Raw genomic sequence first — 19,655 nt, 5'->3', positions numbered from 1 at the left:
GTGAATCGATAAATTTTCATGATCGGTGACCAAGAGCTAGAGTTGGAAACTTCAGACATTTATTTCATCACAGGACTGTCTCGGAGAGGGAAGCTAGTCAATCTATATGGGTCAAGGCTGATTGGGCCAAGTGTGACTATGCTACTTGCAAAACATTGCCAGAAGCACTTAAATAAAAAAGTGGCAAGATCGAGATTATGATTGTTCAGGATCTTGTGTTGAGAGTATTGCTGCTGACATGGCAGAGATAAAATGGAAGGCAAAATGAACGGCCCAACCCAGGAAGGTCAATGATGAAAAGGAGGATATCCCAACCCGACACGAAGCAAAAAATGTCATGTTCAAGAGTAAGTTGCCGACGTGACTGATAGAATTTCCAATTTTCTCCCACCATTTCTGGCAAGTACCCCAATTATTTTTTATCGCAAGCTTGAAGGGGATAGCATGTGCTTGCACTGTAAGTTCATCCTTCGAACGAATCTGACCTAGTAAGTTTAATCAGCCCTAGGAAGGAGAAGCTCACGTTTGTCATGGCGACGAATCCATTGTTGTTTAATGTTTTAACGAGTTCGACAAGGGTGTAACTTAGTATCTTTTTCATGTTTAGAGAGTTTGAAAAAGACACAGAAAAGAAAACTCCACATAGTCCATTTTCGTACATTTGTGTCTCTCGAGCTTGAAAAGGTAGAAAACGATACTTGAGAGAACCTCTTAACTATTTCAGTCAAGGAGTACCTTTTTCGTAAATAGTTCATCCCAGCCTGAAAAAGGGGTAAACGTATACTGAGTGAACAACGTTTCACAGCCTTTAACGAGTTCAAAATGACAAGAGCTCGACAATTTTTTCATGTTTAAAGAGTCAGAAAAGAGCTTGAAAGTGGACCCCCATTTTTATTCTCTTTTACGAGTCAAAAATGGAAAAATACTCAACGATCTTTTCATTTGAGTTTTAGGAGTCTAGAAAAGAGCTGAAACGTGACTCTAGTACCATCATCGACAATCTGTCACCTATCGCTGCACAAAAAGGTAAATGCATTATCCAGTTCCTGAGGCAGAATAGGTCAAAAATACTTAAAAACCTTAATATTTAATGAAAAAATGAATAAAAAGAGGGAAAAGTAATTATTTTTTACCATTTACCATTTTACCTAGAGCAGATTGTCCGTGAGGTCATTCGTCGAGCCGTCAGTTACAGGTAAGAGCCAAGACCTTAAGCTCCATTTTCATACTTCTTTAAATTGTTTTTATCCGTTTTTTGGATTTCATGAGGAGGTTTTGTAAAAAAAAAATCACCCTCGGTCGGCGTGATTTCCGAGCATAGAATCGTGCCGATCGGGGGTTGCTAAAACTGTCAACTACCCCATCAGTGCTACTATTTTAAAAACAGTAGCGTCGACGCCATGAACAATTTTTTTCCTTGTTTTTGTTCAATTTTCCTGTTTGAATCCAAATTTATCTGGCCAAATATGATTATTAACTTGATTATATGGTTTTTGCAGGGAAAAAATCGTGAAAATTGGTGGATTGGAAGGAACGCGAGCATGAGGATATTGACACTCAAGCAATGGATGACTCAAATTGTTTTGATGCTTTGAGGAACCGTGGGCTCCTCAAATTCTTCCTTGCACCAAGCCTACAGGCTCAACCCAAATTGCTATGGTATCTGATCAGTCTCTGGGACGTGAATCGATAAATTTTCATGATCGGTGACCAAGAGCTGGAGTTGGAAACTTCAGACATTTATTTCATCACAGGACTGTACGGGATGAAGTCCCATAAATGTTAAATGCATTTGCCTGTTCATGCTCTGTCCTTTTCCTTCTTAGCCATACTGTCTATTGAATGCGGTTGTTGAGAAGGAAATGCACATGGTACTGCTAGGCTGGTCACCTTCATCCTTCGAGAGCACAGAACAGTTAAGAGATGCGGACTACACAACAGGTGGACGAGTAGGAGGAAGGAGAAGGGTTGGTCGTTGGATCAGGAGGATAGACGGTGGAGATGGCTTGGCGAGGGATATCGGAAGAAGCGGGAGTGGAATGAGTGTGGGCCATTGGATCTTGGCAGTGCTGATCGGACGGGAGTCGCTGAATCTTGTTTTTGGATCTTGGGCCTTTACGTATGGCAACTTGTGATTGCGATCGAATCGCATCGCAATATCGCATCGGCGGAAGCTTAGGGGCTCAGCCTTTATACATACCCGGATGCGATTTGCGATCAGATCGCATTGCAATATCACATCGGCGGAAGCCAAGGGGCGCGGTTTTGATACATACACGGATGTGATTTGTGATAACGATTAAACCGAACTTGATAAAGGAATTAATCATTTTTGGGACTGATGAAGGGAGAATGAGCGGTGCAAGGGAAGGAGAAGATGACTGTTGTGAGCTTCTTTTTAGCAGAACCAAGCGAACCAAGATCATCTTTGACTTTAAAAAATCATCATCATACAACAGAGCTAACATTGGCTCCTTCTGGGGATGAGATCCTCCCTGTGAGGTCTCAAGAACTGCAGACCGTTGCCTTCCCTGTGAAAACCAGATTAGCAAAATTTCCTAGTGTTCCATTGGGCATGGAGTCTAATTAAGCCTACACCTAAACTAATAAAGCAACATATTTACAACTTTAAGGCCAAAAGACCTTAAATAACATAAGCTTTCAGAAAACACCCATTAATTGCATCAAAAACTGCCTCCCCTTCCATACTTCGCAGTATGAAGGTATTATTCCCTTGGATCTGAGAAATGATAAAAGGCCCTGTCCATAGAGCATCGAACTTCCCATGGTTGCCTTTCTTCTCTTTGAGTGCATCCCACTTAAGAACCAAGTCTCCAACCTGAAAATTATCTATTTTTGCCCTCCTGTCAAAAGCTTCCTTGATTCTCTTCTGATGTGCTACAACTTTTTCAACCAGCTGTTCTCTGATTTGATGTACCTCTGCTAAATCAGTGATCCTTTTTGCCATGTCTTCTTTCTCACTCTGCTCTTCCTGGAAGAACTTTGCCACAGGGAGGGTCAACTGTATTGGGAATACAGCCGCAATGCCATATACCAGCTTGAATGGAGAATTCCCTGTGGATTTCTTGGTGGTTACTCTGTCAGCCCATAGTGCATACTTGAGCTTAGAATCCCAATTCTTTTTGTTGTCTTCCAACAACTTTTTAATTATCCTTTTTAGGCTCTTGTTGGAAGATTCTGTTAGACCATTGCCTTGAGGGTAGTATGAGGTGGAATGAACTAGCTTAATGCCCATTGAGTCGCACATGTCCACCAATTCTTTTGCCCTGAAGGCTGCTGCATTGTCTGTGACTAATTTATGTGGACAACCAAATCTGGCGAAGATATTCTCTGTCAAGAACCTCATGACCACACTATGATCAGCCTTTCTGGTAGGGATTGCTTCAATCCATTTAGTGAATTAATCTATGGCTACTAAGATCCATCTGTGTTGGCCACTGGAATGTGGATTGATTTCTCCAATGAAATCCAAGCCCCACTGCTGGAAAGGACCACTAGCATGTATGGGTTTTAAGGGCAGGGACTTCAATCGCTACTTCCCTTGAAATCTTTGGCACCTGTCACATGATTTAACAAAGGAAAAGACATCAGCAAACAAGGTGGGCCAATAGTATCCAGCTCTGAGAATCTTGTGGGCTGTAGTTTTCCAATAATGATGCCCTCCACACATGCTGGAATGAAACTGCTGCATGACTTCAATGGATTGTTCTTTGTCCAGACACCTCAGGAGAACTCTAGAGGGGTCCCTCCAGTAGAGCAGATTTTCATGAATGCAATATTTTGCTGCCTTGAGCTTAATAGTTCTGGCCCGGCATGAACTAAGGCCTGGAGGGACTTCTAGCTTCAGCAAGAATTCATATATTGCAGAGTACCAATCACAAGAAGCTAAATTTTCTGCCAATGACTGATTTTTCCCTGGTTCAGTTGTTTCTTCTTTTGTCTGACCGTTCTCTGAAATCGTGCTCATGAGATTTATGTCCAGCTTTCTGCAATTTTCTTCAGCCATTAATCTGGCAAGGCCCTGACCTTTGACAAGCTTGGTGGGCTTCAGCTCTATGTTAAATTCAATAGGCTTTGCAATCCATTTATCCCTTCTTCCATCAGCATCAGGCTGTATTAGGACATCTTTTATTGACACAGACAGTACATATGCAATTATCTTGGAATGCAAAATGTAAATTCTGAAAGCTTTCAAAGACTTGATAAGAGCATACGCCTGTTTTTCAATGATATCATACTTCATCTCAGCATCCCTTAATGTTTTGTTGAAAAATGCCACTGGATGCTCTGAGCCTTTTTCATCTGCTTGCAATAAAACTATTGCAAGGGTGTCATCCAAGGCAAATGAAAATATATGGAACTCGTTGCTGTAATCTGGACTTCTTAAAGTGGGAGCTTCCATAATAGCTTTCTTAATGGACTCAAAGGATCTTCTTGCTGCATCAGTCCATTTGATCTCTGACCCCTTTTTCAACATGGAGGTGATGTGTCTCACAAGCTCTGCAAAATTTGGGATAAACCTCCTTACAAAATTTATCTTTCCCAGAAAGGACTGGATATCTTTCTTTGATCTTGGGACAGACAAGGTCTGTATTGCTCTTACTCTTTCTGGGTCAATTCAGACACCTGCAGCAGAAACAACATGTCCTAACAACTTGACTTCTTCTAAAGCAAACTGTAACTTTTTGGGATTGATTGAAATCCCAAACCTTCTACACTTCAGGAACACTTTCTTCAAATGCTGTAAATGGTCTTGATGGCTACTGGAGTACACTGTTATATCATCAAGGTAGACAAGGACAAATTTGTCCTTCTCCCCCACAAATGCTATATCCATGGCTCTCTGAAGGGTGGCTCCAGCATTCATCAACCCAGAAGGCATCTTGGAATACATAAAAGTGCCCCAAGTAGTGTTGAATGCAGTCTTCTCTTGATCATCTGGATGTACAACAACCTGGTTGTATCCTGAAAATCCATCCAAGAAAGACATCACTTTGGCTCCTGAGACTTTCTGTAGCAAATGCTCCATCTTGGGCAGAGGGTAATTGTCTTTCTTAGAGCATTTGTTCAAGTTTTTGAAATCAACGCAAAGCCTGATTTCTCCACTTTTCTTCCTTACTACCACTAAGTTGGCTACCCATTTTGAATATCTGAGAGGGACTATGATTTTGGCAGCTAACAACTTCTTGATTTCTTTTTCAATCAGAGGGAGGAGCAAGGGATTTATGGGTCTCAGTTTCTGCTTGAAAGGAATGGTATCTTTCGCTAAAGGGATTTTGTGCTGGATGATCTTTTTGTCATATGTTTTCAGGTCACTATATTCCCAGGCAAAAACATCAGCAAATTGTTTCATTAAACTGCAGTACTCAGAACTCTGGGTAGCAGACAAATGGGTGGACAGATTTATATATCTTGGTTGTCCTAGACTCCCTATATTATGCTTACAGACTGCAGATTGGTCTTCTTTTTAGGCAGCCTTATAAGGCACATCATTCTGGTCAAACAACTTTTCTAAAGGGACTAGGCCTTTAGGTATGTGATTGCTGGGCAGTTGGACAATGCTATCTTTACCAATTCTGTTTCTAAGCTGGGACTGGGGATTTTCTTCCAAGGCTTCATTCTCTTGGTCAATTTTCATTTCGGAAAATTCATCAATGACTTGCAGAAACCTATTCACTTCATCATCATCTTCAAAAACTTTCCAATGCTGGACATTATCAGGCAAGGATGGTCTGTATTTCATCTGAACTTCATAAACTAGTCTGGGAGGCATGGGAGGAATAAACATGCTAGTAGACACAGCAAGGGAATCAACAAGCTGATTTCTGACTCTAGGGATATATGAGATACAAAAACTATCAAAAGAATCTTTGAGTCTCCATACCTCATCTCTATATGCTTTCAGCCTTGGGTGCTTTGCTTGAAATGTTTTGTTTACTTACTGAATGATAAGATCAACATCTTCGAACACCTTTATGTTCTTGATTCCTCTGTCCTTAGCTGCGTTAAGGCCCAATATCGGAGCCTCATACTCTGTTATATTGTTGGTGACTTGGAAAGCCAGCTTAAACGACAAATGTGTGCTTTCTTATTCTAGAGATACCAGAACCACCCTTGCTCCTGCAATCTCCCTCGAACATGCTCCATCAAAGAACATCTCCCAAACCTGGCTTCCTTGCTCTCCCTCGGCCTGAACTATTGGTTCCTTGAGCTGCAATGAGGCCTTTTGGGATTCCTCAACTTGGAGAATACATGCTCCAAAATCAGTGTCCACAGCATAAATGGGATGATTAGAAGGATTCTTCTAATCACTAATGATGTAGGCCAACTATGCTTCTCCGTACAATCTCCTGCTCTCCCCTCCAAAAACCGGGACAGTGGCATAAGATAAGTCATTCTGTAATGTCCCACCTAGTCTCTTTATCCACCCTCTGGACAACAGCATACCAAACTTGGGGGGAACATCTGCTACCACAATATCCATAATCATGCTATTCATGGGAAGCTGAGTTAGGGTAATGGCTAGGTCTTTGATTAATCCTAGGCATTTTACCTTTCTTGAATCAAATGAGAATAAAATTGCTGCTGGATAGGCTACTGCCAGCCACTTATACCACCTCTGCTTACTGTGCTCTAGCAGCTACCCCTGTTTCTAATGCTACGGGTGGGTGGAACAATCAAAATGAGTCAAAGCTCTAGTCATGATATGGTCTAGTGATATCAAGGCCTAACTCTTCCATGACAGCTTTAGGCATCAAATTATGACTGGCCCTTGTGTCTAGCAGGCAGTTGTGGAGGGTTTTGTCATGAATGGTCAAGGAGACATAGAATGATGGGGAGCTATTATCAGCAAGTTCGATCATTGGGCTAAGCACAATTGCTCTATCGTAGGCACAGATATTTTCAACTTCTGGACTTCTGACTCAAAGCTGAAAGGGGAAGGAGACTTATCAGGAACTCTTACCTCTTGAGTTGGTGCTTTGAGGATGACAGAATCAGTTGTCGGTATTTTCTGTTTGATATTCTGTAGCTCTGTTGGGACAACAACTCTTTGGGTAGGATTCTCATTGGCATTGTTTGCTTTTGACCTCAGATTATATCTATGCTGCTCACCAGTCTGCGGAACAACCTCTCTGTCCCACCCTTGACTGGTTTGGTCTTCGAGCAATGATTCTTTGTAGGCAGCCAATGCCAGGAAAGCAGCACTGCCTTTATCTTCCATGCAATGAATTTCATCCTCTTCTTTAGATTGCTCCTCTTCCATGACTACGTTCTAGAAGGGAGCCTTCACTCTTTGCTGTTCATTTTCTTCTTTACCTTTCTGAATGATCTGCAATTGCTCGTTTACTCTTCTGAATGGATTTGGGTTTCTTGGAGCAAATGTGCTTGGAAGCCTTGCTTTTCCAGAGCTCTGCTCAACCTTCAGCTTAGATATATTAGCAGCCAATGACTCTATCATTTTAGTCACTTTGTCTAGTTTAGGTTTTGAAGATGAAGCAGAGGAAGAAGAAGCCTTGCCTCTCTGCCTCCTTTTGTCAGCATGACTTTTGAGCTTTTCTGCAGCCATGATATTAGATTCTACCTCTAGGGTTGCATCCTGCATTTCAGCTAGGGTGGCACATATTCTTTCTCTCAATAGCAGGCAAAAATCAGAGTCAAAATAATTGGCGTAGGTGAGTTTGGCAGAGGTGGGGGTAGGCTTTACTTCATCTGGTATCTTACTATACATACGGTTAAATCTTTTATTAAAATCAAGCAATGATTCCCCATTTTCCCTCTTGAGGTTCCCAAACTCGGTATGATAGTATAGCAGGTCCTTTTTATCCCCCCAATGCTTCAAAAATGCATCATCTAAGGCTTCAATGTCTGTTATTGACCTAGGGGTCAACTCTCTGAACCACTTTCTAGCCTCACCATCAAGGCTCTGGACAAACACTCTCATCCACACATCATCTTCATTGATATCTAGGTTATCAGCATAACCATAAAAAGACTCAAGGTGTTCTTCAGCTGTTACTCCCTCTGTACCAGTGAACTTGGGCATATATTTCTGATATTCTCCTGTAGGCATGGCATTCAAAGGAACAGGTAAGACTAGGGGTCCATACCTAGCAACCATGATTCTTTCCATCTTTGTGGGAGCTTGTTGGCGTGCCATGACTGGGGTAGGTGGAAGGATATTGGCAGATTGTATGGTAGGGAGTAGTGAAATAGATGGCAGAGATAAAGGAATATGATGGACTGTATAGGAGGCTTTCTTTGGACTGAGATCCAAAGGGGAACTGACTGAACAAGGAGCTTTATGAATCTATGAAGGTATTTCTTTACTAACAATGCTAGGCTCTAAATCTCGAAACTGTATATCCTCGGCTATAATCTTCTCTTGTAGAGATACATAAGATTTCTTAGGCTTACCTGATCTTGATGCTCCTTTCTGTGATGTTTTCCTTTGCTTAAAAATCTTCTCAGGGTCAGGCACTGGGTCAGCTAGTGATTTCTGAGGATTTCTCTGAGTATGCCTCACAAACTGAGCCAGAACTACAATGTGGGGTCACCACTAGGTTGGTTCTCTAGTAGAGCTGCCAGATAGATGATTACAACCAGAAATGTGTCCAAACTTTCTCTATCATCAAAGCATGGAACTGTGTCATTCTCCCATGGAAGCTAAGCTTCAATCTCCTCTCCCCGACAACGGTGCCAATTAATGTTATCACCCCAAGAAAATCTCCTAGGTTGTAGCTCGGAGATGCTCAGGAACATTAAAAATTCAACTTATTTTTGTAAATGGATGAATGGAAGAGATGATGCTTGTTCAAGCCAGATAACCACTTCTACTATGCTTAACTCCAGACATGCGTGAGCACCCCTAGACTACAAGGCTTTAGACCACCAATTACTCACAGTTTAGGGATTGGGTAAATATGGAGAAAACTGACCACACCAGCAGATGCACAAGACCTTGTGATGGCCGGCTACAACCAGTAAAGAGGTCTGCAAATCTAATTCCCTAATGTACAGACAGGATGACAACTCTCTGTCACTAGGTGAAAAAAAACCTGAATAACACATTCACTGATACCTGCAAGATTTTAACACAGAGGTAGGATGATAGCTCCTCTAATGCTAAACATCAGGAGTTAAGGAAAATTGCATATTAGGCACAACCTAGAACAATATAGAAATGGAAAGTGAGCAATTAACAGCAAAAGAAGCTTGTATTAGTTGAAAATGAAGACGAGACGCTGCAAGTATCAAAGTAGTTACAGTCTCCAGAAGTTGAACCTTACATCAAAACATCAACCATCAACCCTGATTACATCTTGTTTCTGGGTATATATAGAGTTTCATTACAAAGGCACTCGACCATTCTAAGTATGGAGGGGTCATAATTAACCACCAACCGTTTTAACTTCCTGATGGAGTTTGAGTGCGATTTCTTGCTGTAGTGGATGAATTTGATCTTCTCGGGTGCTCTGCTGTCCTCTCAGGTGGCTAGAGTGTCATATGGGATGAAGTCCCATCACTGTTAAATGCATATGCTTGTTTGTGCTCTATCCTTTTCCTTCTTGGCCATATTGTCTGTTGAATGCGGTTATTGAGGAGGAAATGTACTTGGTAATGGTAGGCTGGTCACCTTCGTCCTTTGGGAGCACTGAACAGTTAAGAGACGCGGACTGCATAGCGGGTGGACGAGTAGGAGGAAGGAGAAGGGTTGGTCGTTGGATCAAGAGGATAGACGGTGGAGATGGCTTGGCGAGGGATATGAAAAGAAGCGGGAGCAGAATGAGTGTGGGCCATTGGATCTTGGTGGCATTGATCAAACGATGGAGGGATGATCGGGCGAGTCACTTTATCGGGCGTGACGGGAGTCGCCGAATCGGGTTTTTGGATCTTGGGCCTTTACGTATGGCGACGTGCGATTGCGATCGAATCGCATCACAATATCGCATTAGTGGAAGCTGAGGGGCTCAGCCTTTATACATACCCAGATGCGAATTGCGATCAGATCGCATCGCAATATCGCATCGGCGGAAGCCAAGGGGCGTGGCCTTAATACATACACGGATACGATTTGCGATAGCGATTAAACCAAACCTAATAAAGGAATTAATCGTTTTTGGGACTGATGAAGGGAGAATGAGCGGTGCAAGGGAAGGAGAAGATGACCGTTGTGAGCTTCTTTTTAGCAGAACCAAGCAGACCAAAATCATCTCTGACTTTAAAAAATCATCGTCATACAATAGAGCTAACAGACTGCATGACGCCCACTATCTTTAACTAAGCAGAAGCTATGAAAGTCAACATGAAGCGCCAACTATCAAAAGCTAAGGCGGGAAACCTAAAGAAATTTTGCTACAGGTCTGTACTAGTGACCTTCTTCCTGGAGCGGGTTCCACTACCAACCGGCTGAGGTGGAACCTGCATTTCCACGAGACCCACAGATGGTCTGTTGGAGTTCGTTGATGCCCAGGATTACTAGGGGCCAACATATGTCCTATAATCCCACCTTTTTCTCGTGGCTACAACGACAGCTGATCGTAGTGGAGGATTAGCCTTATAGCGGTATCGACTTCTGCCGTGATCCGGATATGCCACTCTTAGAGGAGGAGTGTTATGATGATGGAGGTAAAAAACAAACAATTTTATTTCATTTTTTATTTTTTTATTTTTTGAGATATATGTGTTCATGAAATTTTGATTTTATGAATGCAGATGTTGGACCAGAATGCCCTGTTGGGATGTCCCCGATCGCTAGGAGTGTTTCTCGGCAGTTCGAGGTCACTCGTTATCAGGAGGGAAGCGACAATGAGGAGGAGATCATGCGGAATCTCAAGGGATTGACCCATGGTATCCCAGAGTATGCCCGGATGGATGATGTCCCATGCCAGTATGAGAGGCATACGGTGGGGGTATCAGATCGGATTCGTCGACTATTGACTCGCGTAGTCCGAGCAATTACATGCTACCATGAGCATCATTTCGTTTAGTGCATAGGTCTAGCATTCCACATTTTGGAGGCCTGCGAGCCATTGATGTATTTTAAAAACACATATTATTTTTTGAGGTTTTGATGTATGACAAACATTACCGACACACACACACACACACAGATCTCTCTCTCTCTCTCTCTCTCTCTCTCTATATATATATATATATATATATATATGTATATGTTGTACTTCCTTGCTTACTATGGTACAAATGTTTTGTATTTTGAGTTTTTACATGTTTCGCAAATGTCTATCCAACTCATAATTAGCTAACGCATATGTTAACGTATTCATGTGTCTAGGAATATGATGATATGTAATGTAATAAAAATTTCTTTCCAATAGACGAATACGTAGATACATTCTCAATATTTGAGGGTTTCTGATGGAATATTGCCCGTTGAGTTGAAGGACGACAAGCTATGAATCAAGGTTGACAACCAATTCTCGGATGCCAAGAGCGATGGCTTTTGACAACAATTTGATAACTGCGCTATACTCAGCGATGTTATTAGTTGTTCGACCTAGACATATACCTTGAAGATAGATCAATTCACCACGGGGGTCATAAATGGCCCATGTCGTGGATGATAAATTTTGGGTACTATGGTAAGCACCATCAGCGAAACCGATGTGAGGAGATACCGACATCTACAAAGCAGGTAGAAACATAATAAGCAAGAAAGCTACTTGCAAAAAAACACACCAAACCACACTGTACAAACATGAATAACACACTATTGTATGAAAGTAACCATGAAAGATGACCTAAGAATAGTACTTTTGAGATAAAGCCCATTCCGGGGCGTGTCTAAGGGATTGCCCTCATATTCAATAAGCTCATAGGCCCCTTTATGTAACACACGTTTAACAATATAGGGCCCATGCCACATGGGTTCGAACTTGCCTGCCCCCAACTTATCATTATCTTGATCATACAAAAGAACCAAATTTCCCTTGGAAAAAGCTCGAGGGGAGACAAACTGATCAAAATGGGACTTGACCCACTTTTTTTGTGCTTCTATGACCAAAGCAGCAAGACGAGGAATCTCATCAAGTCATTCTAGGTATGAGAGACACTCTTCCTGAGGTGAGGTCTCAGGGAGAAGTTGGACATCCAGCTTGAGGGATGGAATTTCAGACTCAATCGGTAAAGTTGCTTCTAGACCGTAGACTAGCTGGAACGGTGTGAATCTAATTGCATCCTTGGTCGAGGTTCGATAAGCCCACAGAGCTGAAAAGAGCATGAGATGCCAATTTGACTTGTGCATCCCAATGGTGCGCTGAAGCATTGTAACCAAGACTTTGTTCACAGCTTCAACTTGGCCATTGGCTTGAGGGTAGTATGGGTTGAGCCATCGTGGCACAAGCCTAGCGTAGAAGTCAACTTAGCCATCATGTAATCTTGAAAATGGGAGCCATGGTCAGTGACAATGGCCTGAGGCACTCCAAACCTGGAAATAATGTGATTGAATAGAAATTGAGTTGTCGTTTTACTGTCCATAGAGTATGTAGGCATCGCTTCGGCCCATTTGGTGAAATAGTCCACAACAACGATAATATACCCATGCCCCCCGGCTGAACGAGGGTTACAGGTCATATAGTCAATGCCCCATTTGGCAAAAGGACCAATGGTAATAACGGGGTGTAGGTGAGCAGGTGGGGCACGCATCTTACGCTGATAAATTTGGCACTCATGGCACTTGCAAACGGAAAGGATGCAATCCTTGAAGATAGAGGGCCAAAAATAACTAGCGCGAAGGATTTTTTTAGCAGTAGCATATCCAGACAGGTGACTGCCACATGCGCTAGAATGGTAGTCATTCAAGACTCTCTTAGCCTCCTCGAGAGTGAGACAACGATGAACAATTGAATCGACATCGATGCGGTATAAAGTATCTTCAATGATATGGTAAGGTTTAGAGTGATGCCGAATGCATCGACAATCATCCTTGGTCAACATAGACCAGAAGGTGGATGTCTGGAGATATACAATGATATCACTGTACTAGGGGTCGAGAGTGCTAATTAAGAAAAGAGTCTCATCTGGGAGCTGCTCGTTGACACCAACAGGAAGAGAAGTGGAGGGAAGGGAGAAAATCAACTCAACGAAGACCAGTGATTTCTTAGATTTGGCAGTAGTGAATACCAAATCGAATTCTTGGAGGATAATGATCCACTTTGAATACGTTCCCCCCAGCAACTGACGAGTCAGGATGTAGGTCATGGTGTTGCATTCCGAAATCATAGTGGTAGTATAGAGTAGAATGTAATGCCAAAAGCGTTGAACAGCCTATACGACATCCAAAGCTAACTTCTCGACATGGCATAATGTGTTTCAGTGTCGAGGAGTTTACGACAGAGATAGTAAATAACATGTTCATTGCCTTCGTCATCGTCCTGTACCAGCACCATAACGATGGTACTAGAGGCTGCAGCTAGATAAAGGAAGTAATCGCGATGATAGTTCAGGGGATGCAACAAAGGAGCATTTATGACGACAGTCTTTAGGTTATCGAAAGACTTTTGATCAACCTCATCCCAAACAAACGGGGTTCCTTGCTTGAGCAACCGGGTGAACCCTGAAGCTAGGTTAGCATAGTTCGATACGAAACGATTGAGGAAATTTACTTTTCCCTGCAGAATCTGAAATTGATGCAATGAAGGTGGAGGGGGTAAATTAACTATGGTCTCGAATTTAAGAGGATCAAGGCGAATGCCTTATTTCGAAATGATAAAGCCGAGGAGTCGTCCGGATTTGACGCAAAAGACACATTTATATGGGTTTAGCTAAATATTGTAGTGTCTACAACAAAGAAAAATTTGCTGGAGATGATTGGGGTGATCATGGCGTTTACGAGAATGAGTGGGGATATCATCCAAGTAAGGTTGAATGATGTCTCGAATGTCGTGGAACACATAAGACATCGCTCTCTGAAATGTGGCCCCAACATTCTTAAGGTCAAAAGGAGCTTTTTATACGTGAAGGTCTCGCACGAACAGATAAAGGCTATCTTATCTTGATTGGCCGACGAAATGTTTATTTGGTTGTAACCAGAAAAACCATCCATAAAGGAAAATAATTCACTCCAAAGACATTCATCAATGATCTGATCAATGAAGGGAGTGGGGTAATTATCCTTAGGACATACATGATTGGGATCACGGTAATCAACACAAATGTGAATAGTGCCTTGTTTCTTTGTCACCGGTACGATATTCGACACTCAATCTGTAAGAGGGATCAGATAAATAAATCCAGCTTTCAGAAGTTTTTCATTTTCACCCTTAATGACGACCGCTTTTCTAGGGTGCACTGGATGAAGATATTAGTGGATGGTCTTCGCAAGAGGATAAGTGGGAATCTCGTGCACGACTATACTTGGGTCAATGCTGGACATTTCTTCATATGGCCACGCAAAAACGTCCTGGAACCCTTGGAACAGAGGAGTATAGATCTTGATCTCTTCTGGAGAACAAGTTACCCCGATATGGACATTATCAACGACACCATGTTTGACAGAAATATCAATTGGCATCATTTGGGTAATGTTACCCATGTTCCCTTTCTGCCAAACTTCATGAGTCATGATTGACGTCTGAAGTGGTAGGGACGGGAACTGAGAGGAGAACTCCTTGAGAAAAGTAGACATGACCGTCGGGCCATGCAAAAGTGAGGAACGATGATGAGTGTCATTCTAAGGTACTTCCTCTACAGATATTACTTCCATGATACTTTTGTTAGAAAGAAAATTCTCTGCTAAGGTGTCCAGAGATTCTGAGGAACCAAGCCACAGGGATTGAAAATACGCATTGAGAGATGTTCTCGAAATAGGATGATTAGAGGATACCAAAGGTGAAGCCAAAACAATTTACACGTAATCAATTTTTGTGGGACTTAAGGACATATCTTCACCCCATGTATCAACAAGATCCAGCGGAGAAATGACCCAAGGATCAGACTTGACCAAAATCATGTTGATGTAGGCAACATGAGGAGGTGGGAGAGGAAAGATGCCCATCAAGGCATGCTATTTAAAGAGTCCTGCCCCCACACTCTCATAAGGAGCACCAGTGTGCTTGACATATGGAACATTTCCATATGAGGAGGAAGAGGCAAAGAAGGACAATTGGTCGACTGTGACTATCTTCCCTTGATGGGGAAAATGAATCACACGGAAAAGGGAGGAGGATACAGCATACATGGCATGGGTCCAGCTCTGTTCGAGTAGAAGATTGTAGTTAAGATTAGCGTCGACGATCCTACTTTGACATGTACTGTCTTTCCCTACAAAGTAATGGAAAGGTTTGGAAGGACATCGAATGGTCGCGAATTGCACCTATCAAAAGATTCCAGAGTGTTAGGGGACTGGTACAGAGTAGAAGAACCAATTGCCTTCCAACAAGCGACAAACATGATGCAGGTAGAAGCACCTTCATCGATGATGGTCCTATGAATGGTTTTCTCATTTATGAGTACTTGAATGAGAAAGGAAATTTGATGAGGTAAATGTGAAAAGTGGTTTTCCATGTCAAAACAGATGATATTAGAGTCAGTCGGATCAATACCCCCAATAACTGACAGTGACGATTTCCACTGAGAAGGACAGCTTTGAAGGACCTCGAGAGCAGACATAGCTGATGACGCTTGAGCCAAATCTTCAACAATGTTATAATGTTGAGCGACTCAAGCATTAGGATTGTACGAGGACTTTCGAAGCACACCTCGAGAAGGTGGCCAAATGGTGAAAGAAGAAGGGGCACCTTCTTTCTCTTTCCCTGCTGACGGGGTAGGAGTTTGATAATATTTTCACTAGGTATCCACGTTGATCGGGGTACTCATCATGAACACTTGTGAACTCGAGGCAGCGGATGACTGAGGATGATCTACCATTTGAGTCTACTGGGACATAAAGGGCTCTTTCAATATAGCTGGGGTCCCTTTGATCAAACAACTATTGGACCGTCTGGGACAATCCTTAGTATAGTGATCCTCCTCACAGATGAGGCATGGATACTTGGGTTTTCGTTGGGAAGCATCACCAACAGATGACTTAGGAGGACCCTATTTTGGGGCATCGGCTTTACCCTTGCCTTTGCCTTTCTTCTTACCTTTAGAGGATTTATCCGCTGCGGTAGACTGGACAATGTGAACCTCCAAGGTTTTACCAGGGCCAGATGAATTGCGAGAGGAATCATTGGGAGTAGTGTTGGAGACCGACTTCTGTTTGGAAGAAGATTTTGTAGGGGTCTGAGTCACTGAACCAATTACTCCATCAATAGGAGGGGTAGCCAGAGACTTAGATGTCGTCAGATCAGATGATGGTTTGGGCGCATCAGGTAACACATCATATAATGTGCCGGACTGTGAATAGACAAGGTCTAGATACTGGGCACGTGTGATGGCTTGTTCCTCAATGACGCATCCACCCATAGAAATGTCCTTAGAAATCTTGTTGACGAATGATTTGGTGAACCACTCGGTCAACAACTGATCAACAATTTCAAACTTAATCAGATGACACCTACGTCATCATTCATGGATGTGATCGGAGATGTGACTTGCAGTGTCTTTCTTGAGTGACGTTAAGAGATGGGTGCCAGTTTCATAGCGAACTGGCAGTTGGAAATGTGTGATAAAGGCCATGGCGAGAGTGTTAAAGTCATGATAGGTATTTCGAGGTAGCTCAACATACCATTTGGCTGCAACCCATGTAAGAGTTCGTTGGAAAAGCTGAAGACGAATGGAATCATCAATGTAGGAATTCGAGGAGCACCAGAGGTGATATGTCATCACGTGGGCTTGTGGATCCTCTTTCACTTTTCCCTCAAACTTTGGAAGATTGCTCGGAATCCTGGATGGAACTAGAGGCCAGTATGGTGAATGAAGAATCGGGTCATTTGTGAGTCTAGACACATCTGGAAATTCCAACGTAGCTAAGAATGGCAATTGGGTATTGAAAGGCATTTGAAGTCGATAAGGGGGCCCAATTGGCGGGGCCCATCCCTAATGGTAAGGATTTTGTCCATATGGCATTTGATTTTACCCCCACTGTAGGTTACCTTGCCCGTAGGGAGGATTCTAACCTTGAAAGCCTTAAAACTGTTCGTCCAGAGGCTGTCGATAAGCAACATACAGGTTAAAAGGTTGTTAATCCTGCTGGCCTTGGACATATGGATTTTTCACCTGATGTCCCTGAGCATAAGATTTTTAGACCTGTTGCCGCTGGATGAAAGGGTTTTGGACCTGCTACCCTTGGACGTAAGGATTATGCACTTGCTGCCCTTGGAAAAAATGAAGCTAAACCTGTTGCCCTTTGACATAAGGATTTTGTGCCTGCTGCTACAGGACTTGACCCTGGCCTTTCCCTTGCAAGGGTTGACCTTGTTGATATGAGTATAAGGGTTGCTTCTGCTCGGCTTGACCTTGTTGCTGCAAGGGCTGATCTTGCAGCTGTAAAGGCTGTCGCTATGGCTGCAGAGGTTGAACTTACGAAGGCATAGGCTGGGAGAATTGAAGAACATACTGCATTTGCGGCTGCATGGTTTGCTGCAACTGTTGGGAGGGTTGCCCCTGCGGTTGTTGCAATTGTCCTTGCCGCGGCATCATCTGGCCTTGCTGCTACATGGATGGCCCTTGCTGCAACAAAGGTTGGCCTTGTTGCTACATGGATGGCCCTTGCTGCAATGAATGTCACCCTTGCTTCTGCAAAGGTACTTGAACAATTCCCAGAATAACACCTTGAAAGTTCCCGAACGGTATCTGGCCATACCCACCGGGTGCGGCGGACGGACCAGGCTGGACATAAGGTCTAGGCTGAGGGATGTAAAGAGGATTAGCCATCGTTGGTGAACCATATGGAACATAAGGAGGTTGGTACTGATCTTGAGCCATATTGGGCTACTGGTATTGGACGTGACTTGACCTAGATGGACCAACATTGGGCTATTGGTACTGGACATTACTTGATCCAGCAGGATTTGAAATGGCACCCGAAGAGGGTTGGTTCATCCCAACCATGTGAGGTTGTGAACCACTCACATTGGTTGTGCCAGACATCATAGAAACATTCGGGCTCTTCCCCCTAGGCGGTGGCATAGCCTGTCGACTTACTAGAGGGATCAAAGAACTGACAGAGACATGAATTGAGATCATCAATTGAACTGGACAGTTACTTGAACCGATGAAACAAGAGGATTTGGAATGGTGGGTTGCACCGGGACTGAAGTAACTACAGAAATCACTGTCTATTGGGAGGTCGGGTTCTGAATGAATGAACTTGTGGTGGGCATAACACCAGATGCCCACATAGGGTTGTGATATAATGATGAGGCAGTAGGCATACCTGAAACCATCTGCGCTAAAGTCACGTAATTATGAGGTAACTCAAGATGAAAATTGGTCGAAATGCTTCCCGTGTAAGGGAAACGTTCAGGAGGGAAAGGATATTCCTGCTCCTCGACTGTGCGTGGAGTCAAAATCTCTGAGTGACTTGGAGAGGAGACTGAGATTTCGCCTTCTGATTCCATGGGGGAAAGCAGACGACGACGGACTACCGAAGATGTTTGAGGGGATAATTCCAAAGGAATACCCGACTGATCATATAGACTGTATGCACGCTGAGGTGATATCACAACAAGATCGAATAAAGGATTTAGAGGATAAACAACCAGTCCAGGCTGACCTTTAGAAGTCAGCAGACTCTCAGGAGTCTGGATAGGATTATCCGGAGATTCCGGGCCAATGTCAAAAAGTGACCCAGTATCTGAAGGGGGAGGACAAGATGCCAAAGGTTGGATACTCAGAATAATTCCAAGCTCAACACCTTGGTCCTCAAGCTACTGTGACAATTTAGGGAAAGGCTCCTCAGACAATCTTTTAGACGTAGGAGAGGAAGAGGAACTAGGCGAACCAATTGGTTCAGTCACGATGATTTTGTCTCAAATAACTAGAAAAGAAATTGATTTCAAGGGCTTTAAAATGTATTTAAAGGTACACTCACGATGTGGTCTAAAAAATACTAACAGGAATGTTATAAGATTGTGGGCAACAATTTTTAAGACGCAAAAACAAACTGGTGCTCTTTCATGTTTTAGGAGTCGAGAAAGAAGGAAAGGTGACTCTATCACTTTCGATTTGAAACGAGCTAGAAAGGACAAGTGCTCGAGTGATCTTTTATATTTAGGGAGTCAAAAAGATCAAAATGACTACTTGGGATGATCTAGGCAAAAAGGATTACCGGGTGACCGTGAAATGCAGAATACCTCCCGGCGAACCAAGAAGTACGGGCATGCAATCTCCCCGAATGCTGTGTTCAATGTATCATGTTTACAAGGTGGTAGACTCGGCTTCCTATGGATAAAGTATTGCAACCTAGTGGAGTCTCCCTTTATATACTCAATGGTACGGGGAGCAGAAGTCTGTACTAGCACTGTCTAGTACCGAAGCGAACGATAGCTGCTAGGTTTTAATATGGCGGAACACATCTCTAGCCTAGAGTTTCTAAAATGTGATCGTTAGATTTCAAATGTGCCTTCGGTTAATTGAATACATTTTAGAGTTGATCTTGAAATTATGTCTCGGTTTTCAGGCCTTATCGATGTGACTCGAAAAACACCTATATGCAGCTAAATGAGACAAGA

The sequence above is a fragment of the Pinus tabuliformis genome, chromosome 1_2 (assembly GCF_031772625.1).
Source record: "Pinus tabuliformis cultivar Carrire ecotype Pingquan chromosome 1_2, CPIR1, whole genome shotgun sequence".
NCBI classification, from domain to species: domain Eukaryota; kingdom Viridiplantae; phylum Streptophyta; class Pinopsida; order Pinales; family Pinaceae; genus Pinus; species Pinus tabuliformis.
Note: the sequence above shows the minus strand (reverse complement) of the source record.